At 37.1% G+C, this 4,972-nt stretch overlaps 1 pseudogene; it reads right to left on the reverse strand.

Moving 5' to 3' along the window:
- Positions 1-539: 539 nt before the first annotated feature.
- LOC123255416 lies at positions 540-1,915 on the reverse strand (annotated as a pseudogene).
- Positions 1,916-4,972: the final 3,057 nt, after the last annotated feature.

Genomic DNA, 4,972 nt, shown 5'->3' on the forward strand with positions numbered 1-4,972 from the left:
GCCTGACATATTCTCCTTGCCCTGTTTACATCATCCTTGGCATCATCAGGCTTACAAAGTAGGGTTTGGGCTCCCCTATTTCCCTTTGTCTATTGTATTAATTAGAATTTTGTACCCTGAATTTCATCCCCAAGAAGTCCTTCAGTATTTCCTAGAATTCCTTTTAATCTCACCACCATGTTGTGTGGTCATGTATTATTTATAAGTTCTGTAACTACTCCTTCTCACTTTCTTCTTTTGCAACCGGGATGAGAGGCTTTTTACTCTTGCTTTTATGTTAGTTCAGTGATTTCCAAACTTTTTCGGACTATTGCCCCCTTTCCAGAAAAAATATTGCTTGGCCCCCTGGAAATTAATTTTTAAAAATTTTTAATAGCAATTAATAGGAAAGATAAATGCACCTGTGGTCATCTCTGCCCCCATGGATTGCTGCAGCACCCACCAGGGGGCAGTAGCACCCAATTTGGGAATCACAGTGTTATTAATAAATCTTTTTAAATATAATACTTAGAATATTGGATATTAATTTTAATCTTTACATTATGGCTGCCACGAAGAGACTCAGTATTCCCAGGGGGCTTCGATCACTTCCTGTGATCACTAAAGTCAGTGCCTTGATGAATGATCTGTGCTCTCTTTCTCTAGCTTTGCTGACTCTTGGTCTTTGACCTCCAATGAATACTTTTGAGAGGCTCACAGAAGCCACTGAGTCAATGTCTGTGTCAGTGTTTACTGCATTAGGTCTTAAGGGTGATGAATGTGATCTGGAAGGATCCTGCAAAGAGGGAGATAGGAAGAAACAGGAGGTATGGTGGCAAAAATTGTAATATTCTGTATGGAAGATGGAGTTTCTGGAGAAGCCAACTTTTGAGGAACTAGAGCAGTGATGGGCAACCTTCTGAGCTTGGTGTGTCAAAATTCACCAAAAAACCATGCATAACTCATGTAGTGTGTCACTTCGAGAAAAAAAATATATAATTTTGCGATATTTGTAGTTTAAAGCACAAAAATATATAATTGTAATATATAATTATTTAATAAAATAGGTAAATTAATTTAGGTAGAATTGTCATCTATAGTGCACAGTGTCTATACTACACTACAAAAAATGTTTCATTCTCGGCATGTGGCCCCATACTTCTCTGTATGCAGCAGCCTTGTGTCATCGAACATGGCTCATAGGTTTGCCATCACTGAACTAGTCTCTAAGGCTTGGAGAGTTTCTTCTGAAGCTATAGAAATAGTTGAGCCAGCTGAAATGGTAGAAGGAATAGGTGCAATTGATGACTTTTTGGAGAGTGTTGTCACAAATTTGATGACTGAAGGTGTTGGCTCCTGGGGAGATTTTTTTTTTTTTTTTGGTGCCAGTTTCTCTGCTGGATTCTAAGTTTTTATAGGCTTGAAAAGTTTTACATTGGAGGAGTACAAAGATTTGAGAGTAAATGAAGAGTAGAGGCCAAAGTGTATATAGTTATTATGGCCAGAGACCTTGGCACATGGCTGAGGTCTCTTTACGTCCATTCTCTAAATCTTTTGAATTGGTGATGACTTCATTGAAGCCTGAAGTTTCACAGTCTCCCTCAGTCCTTCCCACAGCCAATGGATCCATGTTCAAAATCTCTGTAAGAGAAAGATTTGTATACAAACTTCTGAGCATTCACTTTTTTCATAATATTCTTTACATAGTAGTATCTGAGAGCTCAGTTTAACTTGTCATAATTCGTGCTTGGTTTGTTCTTGAGGATTCTCCAGAGTCGAGCCACCTCCTTTGCTTGCAAAAACTTGAATTCCCCATCATTAGAGATCCAACAGATCATATGCTTTTCCTGAGGTTTCTGAAGGAACTGAAGGAGTAATTGCTACAGTGTAATAGCACTGAGTGAGGGTGTGGGGTCTCCCTCAGGTCCTCCTCTCCCTCAGGAGGTGCCAAGTTTTAGTGGCCACCCCCTGTACCGTCTCTTCATGTCGCCGCCATCTTCTCATGTGGGCAGTGGTTCATGACCAAGTCATTTTTGGGTGAGAAACCTTTGTATTCTATCTCTCCTTGGCTGGCACAGTATGTTACTGATTGTAAGCTATATATTTTTGATTTTTAAAACATTTTTAATTAATTTTCTTCCTTATATTTGCAATACGATATTTAAATTTTATTTTTCTCTCATTTTTTTTATATTTGGAGCACGTTACCAGTATTAAAAAAGTTATTTGATTTTATACTAGGGTATGTTTAATAATGTGCATTTGCTTAGCATATAACTGAATACCCAAATAGCTTTAGAATATAGAATAATGCCATTGATTGTTTAAAAAATTATGGAACTTTGCTTAATGATTCTGTCTGATTCCAAGAAATAAGGAACAAAAAGAGTCATTACACAGTGCCAAAGAAGCAGAAAGCTAAGCTGCATAGTGTCTAGAAAGCACAAATGTCAAAGAGACCAAATCCCAGTTGGATTGATGTAATTTTGAGCCAAGACAAGAGGACTTGAACTTGTTTGGGGTTCGAGGTTGGGGTTGTTTTGACATATGTCAGAGGCCGGACTTCCATGAGCCACATTCTATATGAGCACCTCACTATGACTGCCATCCTGGCTCCCGTAATCTAGTCCCTTTTCTGTCTTTCATAGTGTGGCAAACTTTTTTAGACATAAGACATTGACATTTTATATTTTGTCCACAAGTTATTTTTTCTCTTTTGTTTGGATTTTTTGATATTTTGAATTTCTTTTACAAATTGGTTCATAAACCTCATTACTCAGCCATGCATCCCTGAGTAATCCCTATGTTACTTTCTCCTCAGGGGGGACTATGTTATTGTTGTGAACTTTGATTTGAATTTGAGCAATTTTAGGGTAAGAAACTTGCTACCTCCCTGAATCCAGAAAGTGAACTTTTTGGAGAAGGTGACATGAAGATACCTTCAGAGACCCCATGCTGCACTAGAAGATCCAGAATGAACTTTGGGATGTGCTAAATTGAACAATGGGGGGCTGAAAGCATTTGTTTTGAATGTATACTCTTCTGCCAAAGGGGACTGCCCCCAAATTGGCTTTTTGTCAATTTAGCAATCATTAGTTTTGTTCTTTTTCTCTTTTACTTTCCTTTTATCTACAAATGATTGCAGTTTATAAGTTGGTTCTGTTTAAAATGACCCCTTTGGGGAGATTGGTCTCCCAAAAGAATCACAGAGGGGAATGTATTAATTAGAATTTTGTACCCTGAACTTCATCCCTCAGAAGTCCTTCAGTATTTCTCAGAATTCCTTTTAATCTCTCTACCACATTCCGTGGTCACTGATTGTTTATAAGCCATAAGCTCTGTGCTCTGTAACTCCTCCCTATTGCTCTCTTCTTTTATGACTAGGCTGAGAAAGGTGGCTTTTTACTCTTGCTTTTATGTTAGTTATTATTAATAAGTCTTCTTAAATATAATACTTAGAATATTGGATATTAATTTTAATCTTTACATTATTAAGTGACTTCTTCTACCAATAAGAAGTATTTCTAGTTGCCCTAACCAATGAACATTGCTTCTGCGTGCCTTTGTTTTTAGTTGGGCATAACTATTGTCTTGGATTATTTTAGAAGTGGTATAAAAGTTGTGATATTTGTAAGAGTTAAGGTATTTTATAGATATATAATTAAAGTGTGACCTCCAGGAATCAACAATTCAGGTTGATTCTGTAATTAAATCAGACCCAAGTCAGCATCGGCTTAAGGTAGTTTATTTACAATTAGGAAAGTAAAAGATAGGGAAATAGAGGGAGAGGCTAGTCCAGGCCTGCAGAGGCCTGGACGGAGAGAGGATTAAAAGGCTAATCAAACTAAAGTATAGGCCACAAGGCCTTAGCAATCAGAGAGGTAAAAGTCTAGTTAAGGTAGACTTTGGAAAATGCCAAGTTAGGCCAAGGAAGTCAGCCTAACTTACCCACATGACAATTCAGAGTGGAAGCAGCCTGAGGTCTCAGCGGAGATGCTTCAGTACCAAGTTCAAAGCGGGAACTGCCCCAACAGGAAGTAACCAACATACTTGAAGAGATAGTGTCTCTCTTCACTTCCTGTGGGTCCACCTCTAATTCAAGTGGACAAATGGCAGTCTCTACACTGATTTGGACTGCCCAAAGGGCAATCCCTTGTTCTTGATTTGTTACTTATTGTCACATGTGGGTAACTCATCTCCCCTCCCCTGTAAGGGAGGTGAGGATGATGTCATTTTTACGCCTAGGTTAAGTAGAGTTTTTACTATGAATGGACTAGAGCTAATTCTATTTACACATATTCCTTGGGGATAAAAGAAGGTCTCTCACAGTGCTCTGGGTCCTTTGGTCTTGACCAGAAGTTTGACTTTATTGTGGGATCAGCTCTCTTACAATTTTTAAACCTATCTTCATTTTTGGTTTAGAGCCTCAGTTTCTCTTATTTGATTTTTTGTTAAGAGAGTTTTTCCAACAAGACCTTTATTGCTCACCTCCTTTGTGTCTTGAGTTAGAAAGTTGTTTCACTCTGTGCTTTTATTGGTTCTGCTACTCCAGAATTCAATTTGAGGTGTTATTTTTAAATTGTCTACAGAGGAATTTGGGAGAGTTCAGGTGATTTCTTGTCTCTACTCTGCTATTTTGATTTTAGAAAAAAGATACTTTTAATAGTATTTTATTATTTTATTAAAAATAATAATTTTTTTGTCAGCCACAAAACAGTTCTACTTGCTAGCAGTGTTTAGTCACATACCTTTTTGCTTTTAGTAAATTTATTCTCTTAAGTACAGTCCTTTTTTTTTTTTTAAATACATGCCACTTTACAAAGTTATATTTCTGATTGGATTGGCATTTTCAGTAGTTTTTAGTTTAGTTTCTCTAAGCCAAGATCATTATTACTATATCTTATACTCAAATGGAAAAATGAGGGTACAGACTTTCAGAAAAATAAAAGATCTTCCTTTTCCCTTTATATTATTCATCTCCTTTGTATAATAT

The sequence above is a fragment of the Gracilinanus agilis genome, unplaced genomic scaffold (assembly GCF_016433145.1).
Source record: "Gracilinanus agilis isolate LMUSP501 unplaced genomic scaffold, AgileGrace unplaced_scaffold46079, whole genome shotgun sequence".
Classification (NCBI taxonomy): domain Eukaryota; kingdom Metazoa; phylum Chordata; class Mammalia; order Didelphimorphia; family Didelphidae; genus Gracilinanus; species Gracilinanus agilis.